The 18,424-nt window shown below is 41.1% G+C and overlaps 1 protein-coding gene across 8 annotated transcripts in view; it reads left to right on the plus strand.

Annotated features, from left to right (window-relative positions):
* Positions 1-18,424, plus strand: part of MACROD2 (mono-ADP ribosylhydrolase 2) — a 2,017,409-nt gene that overhangs the window by 1,459,653 nt on the left and 539,332 nt on the right. The gene's annotated exons all lie outside the window — the stretch shown is intronic.

Below are 18,424 nucleotides of genomic sequence, written 5' to 3' on the forward strand. Positions count from 1 at the left end.
CATCTGGTGCTATTTTCCTTAAAGAGTTAAGTTATCTTTGTTGACAGGGGATTCCTGGTGTTTGGTAATTTTTTCAGTAATCTAAGATCTCTTTATTTATAACTAATCACTTCTATAAAGTGACTTCTGAGTGTGCTATTGGATAATTGATAGCTAAATCATCATGACCAGGATTTTTATGAAACTAAAGGCTTCCATCAAAGTGTTCATCATGCCTCCGATTCTGCTTATTTAATTGGAGCTTTGGGATATATGTAGTGATGAACAGGAGACTTACTCAAGTAAATAAGGCAGTTCAATAAGTAGAGATGCTATGGAGGCTTAAATTTCAGAGGTTTAGCAATTAACATGTTATTACAGCAAATAGGTTTCACACAACACACAATGTTGTGCATTTTTCTTCTGATTTTGGTTTTCTCCTCATATACTCACATGAGTGCTGTAAAGAATTTTGTTTCATTTATGATGGCCCATGAATATAGCTTTCTCCTCGGTAGGAGATGCATTATTTGGAAATGTTTGGATATGGAAAGAGACTATGGGAGTTTCCTAATGAGAGATAGCTCTTGGTGCTCTTGTGTGTTTAAAGAAGCAGCAGCATCATTTTTGCTAATTACTGTAATTTCAACATTTTTAAAAGAGACACGAACATTGTTAATTTCAAGTAGAAGTAAAGACTGCACGGCTAAACGTACTTTGGTGCTTCCTGTTTCTTTTCCTCTTACTTTAAAAGGTATACATATGACAACTTCAATTTAGAGAATAACTTTAACCTCTAAGATGCAGAAAAAAATAACTAAAATAGCCAGTTTACAAAACATTTCTTTGACATGTATTATTTTATTTTCACAACAATCTTACAGAACGTCTAGGATAGGTATTGCTATCATTATCCTCATCTAGAATCAAAAGGTTAAATGACAAGCTCAAGACTTTGGAGTCTCAGAGCCAAGAGTCTGACCCGCCTCTCCTTGGAATGCCCCTGAGGCCAGGGAGAGACGTTCAGTCCCTTTGAAAACGGGTAATCTTCAATATATCTCTCGGTCATAGTATAGGCTCCTGGACCATCTGCTTGGCAAAAATGTAGTGTTTCAAAGTTAAAAACTAACAAGTGAGCTGGTATATTGGTATAAATTTATCATTTCCACTAAAATAATAATCCGAGGATATTTCCCACTGTTGGAAGTTCCCATGTGCCATCTTGGCATGTGATAGGAGTACACATAACTACACAAAACATCAAGGAGTTGATGACGAAGATCAAATGTGTTGGTCACATTTACAGCTCATTGACAAATTCGACTGATGGACTGTCTCTAAACCATTCAGAAAGTTATTTTTCCTAGATATTTGTTAACTTAGTGTTTCCTACTTAATGTTTTTTTAGTCTGATCTCCTTACTAGCCTACTCTCTTTGAGTCCTTTCTTTTGCTTTCATATTCTTTTCTTGCTCATGTCTTTGTTTCATTGTAGAAAATCTAGATAATTCGGATTGAGAAACACAACTTAGTTATTGCCATTGTAACTTTAAACATAGCCTGTGCTAATTCTCTTTTCAATGCGCATTGGCTAAATGAATTTGAACAAGTCAGGTTTTGCCTGATAACTGAATTATAAGTGGTAGGACATAGATAAAAGCTGTACAAATGGACTATCCAGCAATATGTTGTTGTATTTTTTGCTCTCTTAACAAATAAACTAGGTTAAGGACTTACTCAGTTGTCTCTTCATTGCAGTATGCTTTTGGCATCTTGATGGTTTAAGCTATGTATTCATTAATTCACTCATTTGATGAAAATTTATTAAATCCCACGAAGCCTCAGACACTTTTCTAATGCTAGGGACAGAACAGTGAAAAACAAAATCTTTTCCTTAGGATGTTCATAGTCTGGGAAAAGAGAAATATAAATGAAACAAATAAATAAAATAGCTCAAAGAGTACAAAGTGAAACAAGGTAATTGAGTAGTGAGTTATTGGGGGATGTGGTTTTAGAGAATGTAGAGATTGCTCTGAGGACATAATCCTGGAACAAAGCTTTGGACAATGGGAAGGAGCAAGCCAAGGCACACAAAAGTCTTGAGGAAGGACATTCCACACAGAGGGAAGACAAGAGGCAACCCTGAGGGGAGAATGAGTTTACTGTTTGCAAGAGGGTAAGAGAGAGAGTGTGGATGGAGCACAGGGGTGAAAGAATAGCAGGAGACAAATTTGAACAAATGGTCAGGGGTCAGATCATAGAGTGTTGTGGTTTCATGGAGAGACTGTGATTTTTTATTCTCAGTCTTTTGATGGGAAATCATTGAGGGTTTGGGGCACGGAGTAGCGTGATCAGATTCACCTTTAAAATGACCAAATTCTGGTTGCTGCTTGGAGAATGAACTTAAAAGATGTCAGAGTAGAAAAGGGAAGACTAATTAAGGGGCTCCTACAGTAAATCCAGGGAAGGGACCAGTGTTCTTGGGAATACAGTGATGGTGGTAAAGGAGGCAACAGCATCAGGTTTAAAAAGTATTTTCTCTGAGCAATAGTTGATTTGATTCTATCTCATTACACAAATCACACATTACCATAACAAGAGAGTCCTGACTGGGGCATTTGGGCCCAGTGGACGGGACTGGGAAAAACACGTTCTGTTCATCCACCATCTACTTGTTTCATTTGCCCAAAGTCTGAGCTGTGAGCGTGCTGTTGTCACCACATATTTAAGGGGACTCGGGGACTTGAGGGAGCCCAGCTGAACAAATAGTACAGTTGGCTCTGACTGCATTGGCGCTAATGGAAGAGATGGAGCAGAGCTTTAATTTAAAAAAAAAAAAAAGAAGGAAGGAGAATCCTCAAGAAGATATTATTATTAGGGCACTCAGTGACCTTCCAGAACTAAAAAAATATAATGACTTCTGGTTGAAAAATTGAAAAACAAAAGAGAATATTCACTACTGAGAATTGAATTATTGCTCTGTGAAGACCAGAGAGATGAATTAAACACAGAACAGAAATTCAAAGAAATGGCAATCATGACTGCAGAGATAAGGTATGAGGCAGAGAGACCCAGGGATCAGACGTGAGGTGGGGCGAGCAATGGAGATTACCCGCTGGCATTTTGGGCTAAATTAAGAATTAAGAACGCGTGAGTTCAGAAAATCAGGAGAAAAGAATATCAGAGTTGGCTATAAAAAAAAAAAAAAAAAAAAAAAATTGCCATCATGTGGCATGATAACATTTCCCAAAGCTCCCATTTTTCTCAAGCAGAAACTTTACTAAAGAGACAAGTGAGCAAAACAAGGGGTCGTTATGGAAACGAGCAGCGGAAATGCGGCACTGACTCCTACTTCGGGGTGGATGCTCTGCGTTATCATCCACAGTTTCATGCATTCCTCATTTGTCATGCTGTCTAAAAATACTGTTCCTTGTGAAATAGTGATTTCTTCACTCCACAGTTCTGAGGCACCCCTTTCCTATCAGGAAGTTGGCCTAAGCGGGGTTTCTACAGTGCCCGTTCTGTTGATCCAGCTTAGGGACTCACATGCCATCTGGCTATCGGTCTATGGGGCAATGTATGTATTTATAAGTTTTTCCATAGACAGCAGAAGAATAGGATGTCTTTCATTTTTAAAAGCCACAAATAGCTTGATACTGGGAGCTGTTTGCCCATTATGGAGGTCATGTTCAGTGATTTCAAATACCCCAAGGGGGCAACCATCCCACAGCTCAGAGCGCTTGTGGTTAAGGCTTCCAGGAAGTCACCTTAGGGGGTAAGGCATCTGAGATGAAGATTCCAAGCCGGAAGATCAGTGGGTTTCCCGGGCACTTTGAAACCTGGAAACCCTAAGGTATTGTACTAATCAGGCCTCAGTTATAGTGTGACACAAACCTGGAACCCCCGTCCCTCTGCCAGTGATAAAGCAGCCGACAGATGGGCAGAAGCATAGCATTCTGGGAGCTCTAATTAAAGCTGTGGCCGTGGGCAGCCGTGGTTCAGAGGGGAGGTCATGGTTCACCTGAGACCAGGCCCCAGCTGCATCTCTGCAGATCTTTGAGGATGTCATTTCCCAGAAACCTTCCCATTCATTTACTTCATGGGAATTCCCTAATCTAGCCTCTCCTGCCCACAGACCCCTCCTCCCCAAGCCGACCCCCTGTTTTGGGGTGGGAGCAGTTCAATGGAGGAACCTCTGGTTTATCTTTGAAGGCCCTCTGTGGGCACCTGGCTTGACTTGGGGATCACCGGCAGGGAGGAACCCCAGCTCTGCATTTTCAAAACCAAAATCAGTTTTCTTCCGTGTAGGAGGAAGGTCGAAGTTTCTTCTCATTGCATGCAGATTTTGGACCTTTGCCTAGCATAGAATACTTTTTAACTGTGCTTTTAGCACGAACAGATTGTTGTTAAAAATGTTAAATCTCATCTACTTGTCATTTAAATTGTTTACTCCTTCCAAGGGAAACACGACCCTTGTGGTATTGCTGTTTGTCACTTTGGGTAGTGTGCCGACAGATGTGGCAGTGAGATGCTGCGATGCTGGATGTATGTGGCAGTGTGGCACCGAGACAGACGCCCAGCTCTGTACCTTGTTATGAGCCCGGGTCCCAGACGTTATTACCCAGTGTGGTCTAGGCCCCAAGGTCAACTGACGGCAGCCAGAGAACAGAGCTAGTTTTGGGCTCATCGTTGGTGTGCTTTAGAAGTTAAGATCCTGGTTTCTGGCTTCACTGTCTTCCTCCCCTGCCTTCCAACATTCAGACACACAATCCGCAAAGTATGGAAAAGGGTGAACACATTCCTGTCCCCCAGAACCCAGAATTGGGAATCCACTGAAGACAGGCACATTCAGGCTCCTAAAAGTTTCATCCGCTGCTCTCGTGCTAACTTGACAAGATCAGGGTCACAGCCACTTGCTTCCTCGCCACAGATCACAGAGGAACCGTTGCACTTTAGCTTCTGACGCCAAGACTATTTTATTCCCCTTCTTGGCAGAGGTTTTTGAACATATGCAGTGTTAAAAATTGTTTGTCACTTTTATTTCAGAATCATATTATGGATCACCAAAAAAAACCCCCAAAAACAGTGTGAGGCCTGCCTTATGTCACTGACGCAGAACACCTTAGGATCTGTGTGGTTCTTAAACGGGGGGCTTAAATGAAACATGAAATGATGCTTACATTTCTGATGGGAAAATTATATACTTCACACCAAGTTTCAGTTCCTGTGGACGATTGTTTACAGAAATGCAAAACAAGCGCCATCCTTCAATTCTGCAGAAGACAGTGGTGTGGTTAACATTCAGAAATCTGGAAGGAGCAGAGGAGGTGCCCCGTGTTCTCCTTGGGGGGTGTCTTCTTATGTCTAGAAGCATCGTTTGAATATCTATGCTGGCGTTAGTTTCTGGAACAGTTTAAGTTTAAGATACGTGTGTAGAGAAAAATAAATTCCATCTTAGAATCTTCACATTCTGTGCAGGAATGTGGTTATGGTACTAATACCCATCAACCTAATATGCTGCTGTAAAAAATGTATCCTTTGACTAAGCCCAAGGCTGGTCTTCAGGTGGAACCCATGATGCTTGTTGCCTATGACATAATGGAAGAAAAGTATTCCCAGACTTTGTGCGTGTGCCCTGTTCCTTTTGCTCTTCAAGAACCCTCATAACTTGCAAACAGTTTGTTTTCTCTCTCCCTCCATCTTCTTTCTTCCCTCCCTCTCTCCCTCTCCTCTTTCCCCTTCTTTCACACACACGCGCCTTCACTCACTCACTCACTCACTCACTCACTCATACACATAATACTTTTCCGTTCTCAGGCTGTCTTGATTGAGGTTTGTGACAGTTACATTGGTGGTCAGATGTGAGTTTTGGCTCTTCATCTTGTGATTCTAAATACCCATTGTCAGAATAAAAGCCATGCCCCAAGGTAGCTTCTGCCTTTCTTGGTGGGAGACAGTGTTCAAGCGCCAGGTGTCACCGTAGACTGCCCACCTGAGAGCTTGCCAGTGGGCAAATCCACTTGCCTCTCCATCCCCCCGCTGCTTTAGCATCTATTCCCAACAGGCACGCCTGAGTTTTGCAGCCAGAAATTAGAGCCTCTTGCTGTTGTTTCTGGGTTTCATAATCCTGTTCCCATCAGTAAGAATCACAAGAGATGGAATAATATAAATTGTGCTGCTTTAGTTAGTGAGCCCCCTGCCAGTTAGCCAGTGTGCCTAGGGTAGGGAGGGCTTTACTCAGACACTTCCAGGCATTGAGGTAAGGATGCCCAAGCACCCTTTTCCCTAATCTAACTCTACATGGAGAACTCTTTTAAAGTCTAATGATCTTTTTTCTCCTAGCAGGGGCTGTCTCTATAATCAAGGCCCCAGGGTGCTCTAGTGACATCAACCTACAGTCCCAGGTAGTTTAGGGGTTGATTTCTGTGCTGACATATAAATAGCACATGTCCTCCTCTGCCAGCCATCCTTAACCCAGCGCAGTGTCCATTATGCCCCCGTTAATTTTAGATAAATAGAATGGAGTGTAGAGGGAACCTGAAAATATACTCTGTCTTGGGTAGGGGGGATTATATTAAAATAGGATTATATTTAAATAGGGGAACTCATATACATATATACCGCCACTAAGTCTGGGGTTTCTAGGAAGAGTTCTAAGAGATGTAAAGTAGGGATGTGAAGTAGCTAAAGAAGGGAAACCAGTGTTTTCCAGCTCTCATGTGTCCCATGACTTGTGTTTGGGACACATACTATTCATATTTCTACAACATCTTCCCAAAACTTTCTTCAAGTTAGGTATGTTTATCTTTAATTTTATAGATGTGGCAGTTAAGGTTCAAGGGAAAGGAAATTCCTAAGATCAACTTAGGAAATGCCAAAGTGCCAACTAGTTGGGCACTTTGGTGTCTACTATAACCCTGCTTCTGTGCGCAGTGGCAATTATTTCAAAATAACCTAACTTAGTCACTCAAAGTATTGTACATCTGTGAGCATGGGACCCAAAATCGGCTGATGACAGTCTTCTCCTGGGACTTTTTTTGCAAACTGGAGTTGGGAAGGGAAAATTAGGGCCCACTTTGGTGGTGGAGCAGGGCCATAGGAGCTGCCAGTGGCCATGTTCCCTGCCATCATTTTTTGGGGGGTGGGGATATCTACTTTAGGAGGATATTTTGCTGAAGGTGTCACTGATTATTGGGGAGCTTGCAGAGTCAACAAGCCCATTTTACTGGCTTGAGTGAAGAATCAAAACTGAGGCAAAGTGTTGGTTCTTTTAGCAAAACAGAGTAACCTCCTATTCTTAATATTAATATCTCAAGCTAATAATTCTCAACTAGAGAAAAGGAAAGGTTGAGAATAATTTGGAAGTTTGTCCCCCCAAACTGCATGTTTTAAGTAGTTTATCCTACCCCTTTCACAGAACTCCTCTTATGTGGAACCACTGCTTTCAATGGAATTGCTCCAGGTCTTTCAAACATGTTGGGTTGGGAAAAAAATATTTAGGGTCACTGTTCTCAATAGCAAAGTGAGTAAGAGCTCTTTTAAAAATGCAGGCTTTCAGTACTTACTTTCATGCAGGGGGCAAATCATAAGCTTGTTTATCTTCTGACGGCTGTATCTTCCTCTGTATTGTAACCTTGTGGTAAAGAAACATGTGAGTTTTAATGGAAGCTGGTACTGGGTAGAAACCAAGAATAAGTAGCATGAGACAGATGAAGCAGAGATTCTCTACAATTAATATTTAAGTGAACAGCTCTTAAAAATGGAGGAAGAGGTTTGCTCAGATGACAAGAGCAGAATGTTCCTGGAATTGGGATTTGTGTTTTTGAAAGAAGATGGGTCTCTTTGCAAAATATGGATTGGAGGGCCACGGGACTATAGGACAACTTCCAAGCCTGCAGGATTGTATCAAGGAGGCCACCATGTAACTGTAGCTCCTCACCTCCTTCACGGAGCCAAAATGAGACTTATGGCTACTGGAAGTTGGGTGGGAGGAGGTAGGGTGCAGTTCACTACTGGCTATTATTATCCCAAAGAGGGAGGTTGGCATAAAAATTAGAACATTGAATTAAAAGTCAGAAAATTTGGGTTCTAGTCAGATTAATCTACTCTCTTGTATAACCGTGGACGGTTAAGTCCATCTCTTGGTACTCCTTGTCTGTAAAATGGGGAATGTGGGCCATGTCTCTTCCAGCTCCAGAACCATTGCCACTGGTGTTGTCTTCTGGAGCAGTCCCACTGATTTAGCCACAGTCATGTCTTTGCCCAGGTCATCATGGCACAGTCAGACCAACAGAAAGCTTTGTCCTCTCTGATTCTCCAGGTGATGCCTCAAAGATCAAGCATCATTTACATTTGCTGTCGGATGCCTTTAAGATGATTCTTAACTTCCAGATGAGTGTATCTTTAGAGTCGGTATCAACAACCTTGACCCACTTAGTGTAGGAGAAGAGGCTGCCATGTTGCTTTTCTGTAAATGATCTGGATTATATGGTGGTTTCAAAGTAGACAACATTTAAAACTCCTTATGAAACTAAATCTGCTGATTATCCAAATGATGTGACATTTTTATAAATAGAAAATAAACTTCTGAGCATGTGGTTGGATCTACATCTGACACAGGGATAAAAATGACACTGAGAGGTCCTGCTGAAGGACATTCTACAGCCATTTTTGTAAGCTGAAAGCATGTGCCTTCCTTCTTGCTGGGCAGGGGGGAAAAACAACCCTTTGCCTTGCTCTCCACTTGAATTGAATAGGACTCATGTGCTGCCCTGATTGAATGGGAAATCAGCAATCCTGCCACTGTTATCTAGCTCAACTCAGGAAAGAACAAGAAACATACTTTCTCATTCTGGTGGAGTTAAATGATTTGCCTGTGAGAGGCAATCTTAGCCAGATCTCTGCTTTAGACGGAAGCTGTGGCCAGATCTGTAGCCATCTCATTGCTTCTCCTAACACATTTGGACATAGGGGTGGCCTCTATGGAAACCGTACCTCCTTTGATGGTGACACTGCTATTCAATATGGTAAGAAACATGAATAGGTCTGGCAAAGCCATCATTTCTCCAATCTCTTGCCTCCTCATCAAGAAACATACTAGAAAAAACTTCATGAGAGTGGACCTATGGACATACAAATCAGTTTAATCATGGACAAAAGCTAAATTGGAGGAGGTAGATTTTGAGCCTAGCGATAGACTTGCTAACATGCCCCCTCTCAATTGGATCAAGTTCTCCTTATTTCTATTTGTGGACTCCTTAGAAGTCCCATCACATGGAAACTTGAGGGTAGAGAAGAAAGCTGTAGGGTCTTCAGTCTATACCAGGGAGCCTCTACCTTTTAGTGAGGAGACTATTCATTTGCATGAAGCAGGGAATAGAAGGATATTGGAGGATTTATGATTTCCTAAACTTGTGGTGAATCCAAGTTGCTAAAGCCTGGTCAGAATGAAGTGCTCACATCTGTAATCCTGAGTTTGAAGACCTTAGGCAGGGAAGGTTGATCCTGACCTACTGATCTTAGACTTGGTTCTGCAGCAAGGGTTGCAACCACCTGGCATGTAACCTGCTGGGCACCAGGGCAAGTGATGTCCTATGGTGAGGAGGTGCTGCCTATGTGCACTCTCTTAAAAAAAAAAAAAAAGAAAAAGAAATAAGAAGAGAGATTTTAAATGATGAGATTTTATTTTCATTTTTACAATAAACCTTGGCATGAGATAAGAAATATGAATTCACTGTTCTTCCAGTTGGTCCAGATTCTCCTATATTTCTTAGCTTCTTTCTGCATCAGTGTAATGCTAGTACATGAAGACTTTTTGTTGTTGTTGCTTCTCTGACATTGCTCCTAAATATTAGCCGAAAACTTCATCTCTTGCCCAATGGGGACTTTAAAAGCTCCAGCAATCTCTCCTAAACCTGGAAGAAAAACAGGCTTTGTTGAACATATTGAGAGATGTGTCAGTTTCTAACATAGGGCCTTCCTAAAGAAATTGAAAGAATAATTTTGCCCGTGTGAATTTTTCACTTTATGTGCTGACTTTAGAGCCTGAACAAGGCATAAGAATAACTCAACTGCATTTATTTTTCAACATAATTGTTGGCTGTTTCTAGCCAATAGATCTTCCCTTAGTCTGGGCTGTTTTTCCTGCCTGGTTATACACTGAAGAGATCCCCTAATGACCCAGGCATTGCTGAGCTTGTCAGTAAGACACTGACCTGGGAATAAGGAGATTGCAGGAGATGCTATAACCACTCTAGGACTGTTCTTCATCTGTAAAATAAGGTGAAAATTACCTAAGAAAATGATTAAATCATCTGATTTAATACCAGCACCATAGTCTAAATCTACTGTATTGCCATATCTGGGAGGATAGCAGCCTATATTTTAAAACATTTCTCCAGCTAGTGGTTGAGAATGATTAGACCAGTTACTCTCAAAGATCTTTTCCAGCTAGAAATACTAAGGTGCAAGCTCATATTTATTCTCTTCAATGTGGGAAAGGATCTGCTGAGAACTGAGAGTAAGTCTCCCTCTAAACCAGCATGCAACCGACCTTCTAACAAGGGATGATTAGGAGCCTTGGTGGGGCTGTATTGTCTAGAAGGTACCAGAGTGGCCACCATAGCCTTTTCACTGATGAGCACTTGTTTTTTCCATCCTATAATCCCCTTTGACATGGGTTGACAAATAAACATATTGATCATGTCTACATATAACATGTAACCGCCACTCACATTAAATATTCATGGGATTTGCTAGCCAGCTTTCTGTGGCACCCTACACATAGTAGGGGCCTTTTTCTCTCTTTCAGAAAGCATTGTAACATATTTCCAAAATCTTGTTTATAATAATCATGGTCTCTGGATATGTGCTCGTATGCCTCCATGCATGAGATATATTTAATAAGTTAGTAAAAGTCATCAATGTATAGAACCGAATCATTATTTGAGTAACTATTATATTCAGATGGCAGTTCTGTCTCTTGGATCTTGTATAATTATATTGGTTCCTGAAAAACCTTTGGAGAATAAAGCGCTCAGTCACATGAAGCAAATTAGTTCTCCTTGGGCATGAGGCCACCATTTAGCAGGGCTACAAGAGAAGATTTTCTGATTGGTACAGTGTTGTCCCTCATGGGAGCCTGTTTACACCACCCACCTGTGGATTGGCCCCCGGACATGCAGATACGTGTCACCCACAGTGTTTCCAGAATCTCCTGCCACTGACAAAATTAACTCTCTTTAAGGAATTAGAAAATAAACCGTTGTACTAAAATTCATTGCTGAAAACACTAACCATCTTAATATCTTCTGCTGCCCAGAATTCTACTCTGAAAACAATTAGAGCATGATGGGCTGTGTGTTTGACAGACCAAATTGAGCTATAAGTGACCTGGGTGTGCTTCAGTTAAGCACAGGGCAACTTAGGAATGTATTAAGTTGAGTAATCATCTCATATGTTTTCCCCCTGGGTTCAGTGACATCTACAAAGTTCATTTTTCTAAGAAGTTTTTCTCTTTACGAATTTAAACTCCAGGGAAATAGGATCCATATGTTCCTGATTCATTTGCACTAACTCATCAAAATATTCTTTTCCTTATAAGTTATTGGATGTCTGCAGAGGATTTTGACTGTTTTTTATAAGTTCTTTTAAGCCTTTCTGTCTAGAGGCAGGAAATGGCCATTTGCCAGCATCGAGTGAACCCCCCAAATAGTCATGTTCTGTGCAGGAGGCATAGGAAGAAGAAAATTCATCCCTTGCTTCTAAGTACAGTTGAATAATGGTTTTCCTTAGAGGGTAGGGATAAATGGATGCTCTGGAATGTATTAGTAGATTCACTAAATGCGTAATTAAAAAAATTCCATGAGGTGGTTGCAGCAGGAATGGGATTTACATTGTCCCCTTTACCAGTTACCTGCGAAACTCTTTAGAGCAGTTGGTTTACCCAGTAACACGGAGCCTTGACCTAAGTGAAGCGTGAAACGTCTTCAATGTGCAATCAGAGGTTATTTGCATGTGTGTGTGTGTAACAGAGATTGATTGATTTAGTCTAACAGTATTTCATACTGCATTTTGTACTTCTCTATGTTGAGTTCAACAGATCTACTTTTGAGGCTAAGAAGTAACATGCCATACTACTCCATTACAAATAAGTGAACTCTTTGGTCTACCAATGATAGCTAAGGATAAGTGGATTTCAAAAACAAATCAACTTGAGCTTGATTCTTCACTAACTATATATTTTTTTCATATATATATTTAATGTCACACATGTTGAGTAATTGAGTGCTTCCTTTGTGTAAGCACCTTACTTGGACGATCTCATTTAATTAACACAGCAAACCTATGTGGTCGTCATTGTAATCCTTCTATCTTACGGGTGAGAAAACTGAGATTTAGAAATACTAAGTAAAATTTCAAAGACCACACAGCAAATAAACGGCAGAGTTGGAATTCTAACTCAGGATTCCAAGTTCATAACCACGATCATCGAAAGCATCATTTTGTTTCTTGATGATGATAGTAGATTACTATTTCAGAGATCTCTTCTGAATGCTTACAAATCTACAGTCTAATTTGGATTTCTTCTGCAATGGTACCTACCACACTGTTGCTTATATGATTTATGTAGAATTGCTTGTTAATTTTTTTCTGAAACAAAGATCGCAGGTCCTCAGTTTGGCCATCTTTTGTTTTCTTGCCCCCAGCACAGTGCCAGGCCCATACACACTCCAGGTTGGATGAAAGAGTTAAGAGTTAACAAATGGGGCTTTTATTAGCCAGCCGACAGCTCTCATAGTCTCCTGAGCTTTCATGTGTTTAGCGCTAAAGCCGAACTGCCATGCTGGGGCAACTTTTCTGAGCCATAGACATTGCCATTAATTCATTAGCCAAATCTGATCAAATGATAAACAAGCTCAGGAAATTTTCTTTTTTTTTCCCAATCTGACTATATTTTTTTAACATCTTTATTGGAGTATAATTGCTTTACAATGGTGTGTTAGTTTCTGCTTTATAACAAAGTGAATCAGTTATACATACACATATATCCCCATATCTCTTCCCTCTTGCGTCTCCCTGCCTCCCACCATCCCTATCCCACCCCTCTAGGTGGTCACAAAGCACTGAGCTGATCTCCCTGTGCTATGCAGCTGCTTCCCACTAGCTATCGATTTTACATTTGGTAGTGTATATATGTCCATGCCACTCTCTCACTTAATCCCAGCTTACCCTTCCCCTCCCCGTATCCTCAAGTCCATTCTCTAGTAGGTCTGCGTCTTTATTCCCATCTTGCCCCTAGGTTTTTTTTTTTTTTTGCCCCTAGGTTTTTCATGACCATTTTTCTTTTTTCTTTAGATTCCATATATATGTGTTAGCGTACGGTATTTGTTTTTCTCTTTCTGACTTACTTCACTCTGTATGACAGACTCTAGGTCCATCCACCTCACTACAAATAACTCAATTGCGTTTCTTTTTATGGCTGAGTAATATTCCATTGTATATATGTGCCACATCTTCTTTATCCATTCATCCAATGATGGACACATAGGTTGCTTCCATGCCCTGGCTATTGTAAATAGAGCTGCAGTGAACATTGTGGTACATGACTCTTTTTGAATTCTGGTTTTCTCAGGGTATATGCCCAGTAGTGGGATTGCTGGGTCGTATGGTAGTTCTATTTTTAGTTTTTTAAGGAACCTTCATACTGTTCTCCATAGTGGCTGTATCAATTTACATTCCCACGAACAGTGCAAGAGGGTTCCCTTTTCTCCACACCCTCACCAGCATTTATTGTTTGTAGATTTTTTGATGATGGCCATTCTGACTGGTGTGAGGTAATACCTCATTGTGTTTTGATTTGCATTTCTCTAATGATTAATGATGTTGAGCATTCTTTCATGTGTCTGTTGGCAATCTGTATATCTTCTTTGGAGAAATGTCTATTTAGGTCTTCTGCCCATTTTTGGATTAGGTTGTTTGTTTTTTTGATATTGAGCTGCATGCAAGCTCAGGAAATTTTTTAATCTCCCTAAGGGTAGATAGGCCCTGACAGTGGCTCCAATTTCTGAGGGATTCCCCCCTGTCTTTATTTAGAGTACATGCTTCTTGAGATGACAGATTCCTTTACTTACTCCTGTCATGTCTGCTCAGATACTGCACCTTTGGGGAAGTTTTTCCCTCACTCCCCCATGCAACCTTAGGAAAACTTACGAGTATCAGGGCTTTGACTGTAACTGTGGATTTACCTGTTAGCTTTCCCACTGACTTGAGGACAGGGACTCAAGGTGTAATTTCACAGATGAGCCTTTTGTGTGTGTGTGTGTGTGTGTGTGTGTGTGTGTGTGTTTGTGGAATCGAGGGAGCCTGGCAAATAGAAAGCCTTGATAAACACACATTGACTGAATGACTATTTTACATTGTTTCTTACGATGACAGAGCTGAGTGTGCGTGAACCCGGCACATCTGTCTCATACAGACCTTTTCTTCCATGTCAGATAGTGAGCATGCTCAGTAGGTTTTTATCTCTCTTTCAGGTATATTCCAAATTAAGAGTCTAGTCTTGATCCCTGTGACTACCCCCAGGTAAGCTGGAAACCAGCTCTCCTGTGCAAAACCCCAGCGAGGTCCCAGATATGGCCCATCCAAGGATGGCTGGCAGTGCATTGGGATTAGACAGCTTTGGGCTATTGTCTAAAAATGGGAAGTTATTCAAGGAACAAGCTGGAGAAATTCAGTACACCTGGAAGCTCATCCTCTTTCCTGAGCCCTTGACCTGTTGAGCTGTAGCTGGTGAGCACAGAGCTTAACTCCTTTGTCTACCTGGACTTCTATTGCCCTGCAGAGGCTCCTATGATTTTAAATACCAGGGCACCTTGGTCTTTAGGCAACCACATTATCTTTTTTTCAATCAATCTACTTTTAAATTATTTTTTAAAAATCTACCTGATGTCAGTGTTTCCATTCCCAGTTAAGTCTGATATTATTTTTAAAACGTTGTGTATTTCCACCTATAACCCCTTTCAGAAAGGAAAATATGTTCTTCAGAAAAACATTGGCAGTATAGATTCATGTGTAATTCTTTCAAAAGCAGCCTAGTCTTCATTAATTTATTTAGCAAATACTCAGTAGCTGGTATGTTCCATGCTGGGTGCACTGTCTGTACACAGGCTGATACATAGCTCTTGTCCTTACCATCTGATGGAAGAGACCACACAGACAGTTGTCACATGATAATGAGGTGAGTGCCAGGGCAGATGGTGCCCAGAGCGTTGCAGGGCACTGGGCAGAGAAGAGTCAAGGAAGATTCTGGGGCTTCCTGACTTCAATGGACGAGAGGTTGGAGCCTACACGTTCCTCCCAGGGCTTCCATTCCCCTGGGAGTAAAATCCAAATGCTTCCCTTGCCACATGCCCTTGGTCCACGGACTCTTAAGAGGTCTCAGGGAGTTCGTGAACTTCGGGAAAAAATACGATGATTTTTATTAACTTCTAACTGTAACTTAGCACTTCCTTCCTTCTTGACCGTAACCACAAACCACAGTGGATTCAGCATGTCCTGTGACTTTGTCATCAATAGAAATCAGATTTCCTATCACATTACAGTTGTGGAGATCTCAAACCACTACTTACGCTCCTTGTGACTTCAAATCATCACTACATCTTGTTTAAATGTGTTAATGGAGAAACACACATTTGGCCATAGCACACACTATTTCTAGGGTGTTGTTATCTCCATAAAATTGTTTCCTTTGTAATCTTTTACATTTTTATTTAAAATCTATATTCTAAGAAGGATCTATAGGCTCCAGTCTACTGCTAAATGGCTCCATGACACCAAGGAAAAGTCTCTGTGGTCCTACCTGTACTCTTTTTCCCTTGCTGGCTGCCCCGCAGCCTCACTGGCTTTCTCTTTGAATCCACCCAACAGGCTCATGCCTTAGGCCACTACCACGCGGGTGCAGAGCTGACAAACAGCCTGAATGGACGAGAGTTTATTGGAAACGAACTGACAGAGATGTAGGCAGTGTCCGTTGGCCTCCCTGCCATCCTGTGACTCATAAGCAGGGATAAGCGCGACTCTTTTTGAAGAGCAAAAAATACAATTTGTAGAATTCATTGACAGACAATGTGCTAAAAGTGCTAAAGGTACAAGTTGCTTAGCTATATCTTGTTGCCTAACCCTGCTGCCTGGTTCACCCAGTAAAGATGAACAGTCATTATTTGCATAATGTGCCAGGTACAAACTACCGAAAGTCTGGAAATTAATGCAGCCGGCGACATTCTTTTCAAAGGCACCCACAATCAAACGAGACTCCTGAGAGAACTTGTATCACACCATTTCGGGTGCCCAAAGAGCATGCTTTATGAGGGGGAAAAAAAGATAATGGGTTCATTACTGCCAGAATGCAGTGTCTTGACACACAGTTTGCGATGTCTGAATCTGACATTTAATAGCTGAGATGATAGTGACTAAATACTTCTCGAGGTCAAATTCATGCAGAGTTCCTGAAAAGGTGAGAAACGGCTGAGATCTGTAATGACAAAGCTAATGAGAAGATTGATGCCATGGTGGTGGCAACAGGACGAGCGTCCAAAATAGCTTGTGAATGATTTATCCCCATGGCGGCAGAGCCAATTGACGACAGCAGAGTGCTAATTAATACCAACCACTGGGAAAATACCATCAATTGCTTTGGCTCTGTGTTGGCAATTTCAAACTCTTAAGCAGAGACCAAATTATTTGCCAATAATTCTTCTTTCTAGACCTAAATGTTATGTGCTCCCATCCTTTTTTCCTTTTTCCTCAATCTCCAGCCGGTTTGATTTGAAACCCAAAAGGAGAGAAGGAAAGAAGAAAGTGGAGAAGGGATTGGAGGCAAGAGGAAGAAGGAAAGTTGACCAGAAGAGAGGGAAGGGAAGAAAGACACCCCCGCCCCATGTTCTAGTCACTTTACATGGGAAAGGCTCACTTCTGTTCCTTCCCAGTTTGTGACTAATTATAATATAATAACTACCATTTATTAAGAACCTGACACAGGCTTGACATTTTAAGTGCTTTACATAGAATGACTTAGCATTTTTTATTTACTATGTGCCAGACGTTGTCCTAAGTATGAAACCTCACTACCACCCTTTCAGGGTGTGGGGACTATTCCCCTGTTTTTTATAAATAAGGAAACTGAGGCAGATAGAAAGTTAGTCTCACTTGAAATATGCTGTCTTGTTTGAATGAGTATGAGAATTTCCTTAAACCAATTTCATGTGAAAGCAGTTTATAAGAATTATAGTTTGCTAAGAAATACAATTAACACAATTAAGGGAAAATGTTAAGTAAATAAACATTGTATTGAAATTAACCCTTAGCTCTAGTTATGAAAGAGAAAGGAACTCACTCCTCAAATGAATGAAATGCCAGGTGACTTGGTTTGAAAACAAGTTAAAATGCGCTGGAAGGATTAAGTATCCCATGCTCAGAGAAGCTTGATCATCTTCTGTCCTTTTTCTGGCTGGTACTAGGTTGGAGAGGGATGTCCTTGGAGGCAGGGATAAAGACTGTGTGGGCTCAGAGTAGAAACGAGTTCAGTCTCCACAATAGTTCCATTATCGGAAACACCTATAGCTGATTGCCAAGAGCCAACCTGCAGAGGCTTTTGAGGCCAAGTCCAGGAGAAGCCTGGAACTGTGTAAAATGCAGAGCAGCCTATTCTATTGGAGTTAGAGGAAGTGATGGGTCAGAAAGAAACATGTCAATCAATTCCAGCAAATGAAATAAGACCAGGAAAAAACCTACCATAGTATTAATAGAATGATTAGCGCTCTATGAGGTGAATATTTCTTTAAACATCTTGTTGGCTAGGAATGACCTATTTATCAGTTATCATAGATTACATTTCATGGTATAAAGAACTTTTGTGAGTAAACCCCAAATGGGGTAGGGAGTAAATAAAGTTCTATATTTTGTGAAATGTTTAGTTTGGGGGACATATCCATAGGATGTAGGCATGGCTTGGAGACCTTTTGCAACACATTGGAATGACCCTTTCTGGAGTGTACCAAGGTGCCGATGAGCCACAGTTAATATAACAATAACTGCATGAACAGGGGTACTCATCCCCTTTTCTCTTGTTTGGTACCCAGACTGATAATAGTAACAACACCTAGCATGACACTGCACACCAGGGCAATAAACACGAGTCTCTTCCCTGTTGTTAAGATTTAAGGTGACCCTGGAGTGTCAAGATTCCCTTCCAATAACAAAGACCTGCAGCTTCCATGACAGTTGAGACTGTGCAAAGATCAGCAGATTCAAAAGAACTGAAAAGTCCCATTGGGCCCAGGGCATCCACATCTCTCTATGGCACCACTGGAGATCATGCAAACACCTCCTGCCCTGTATACCTTAAAAAGACTAAACACATGTGTTTGGAAAAGCAAGTTAGGGTTTAT

Source organism: Eubalaena glacialis, chromosome 13 (genome assembly GCF_028564815.1).
Source record: "Eubalaena glacialis isolate mEubGla1 chromosome 13, mEubGla1.1.hap2.+ XY, whole genome shotgun sequence".
Taxonomy (NCBI): domain Eukaryota; kingdom Metazoa; phylum Chordata; class Mammalia; order Artiodactyla; family Balaenidae; genus Eubalaena; species Eubalaena glacialis.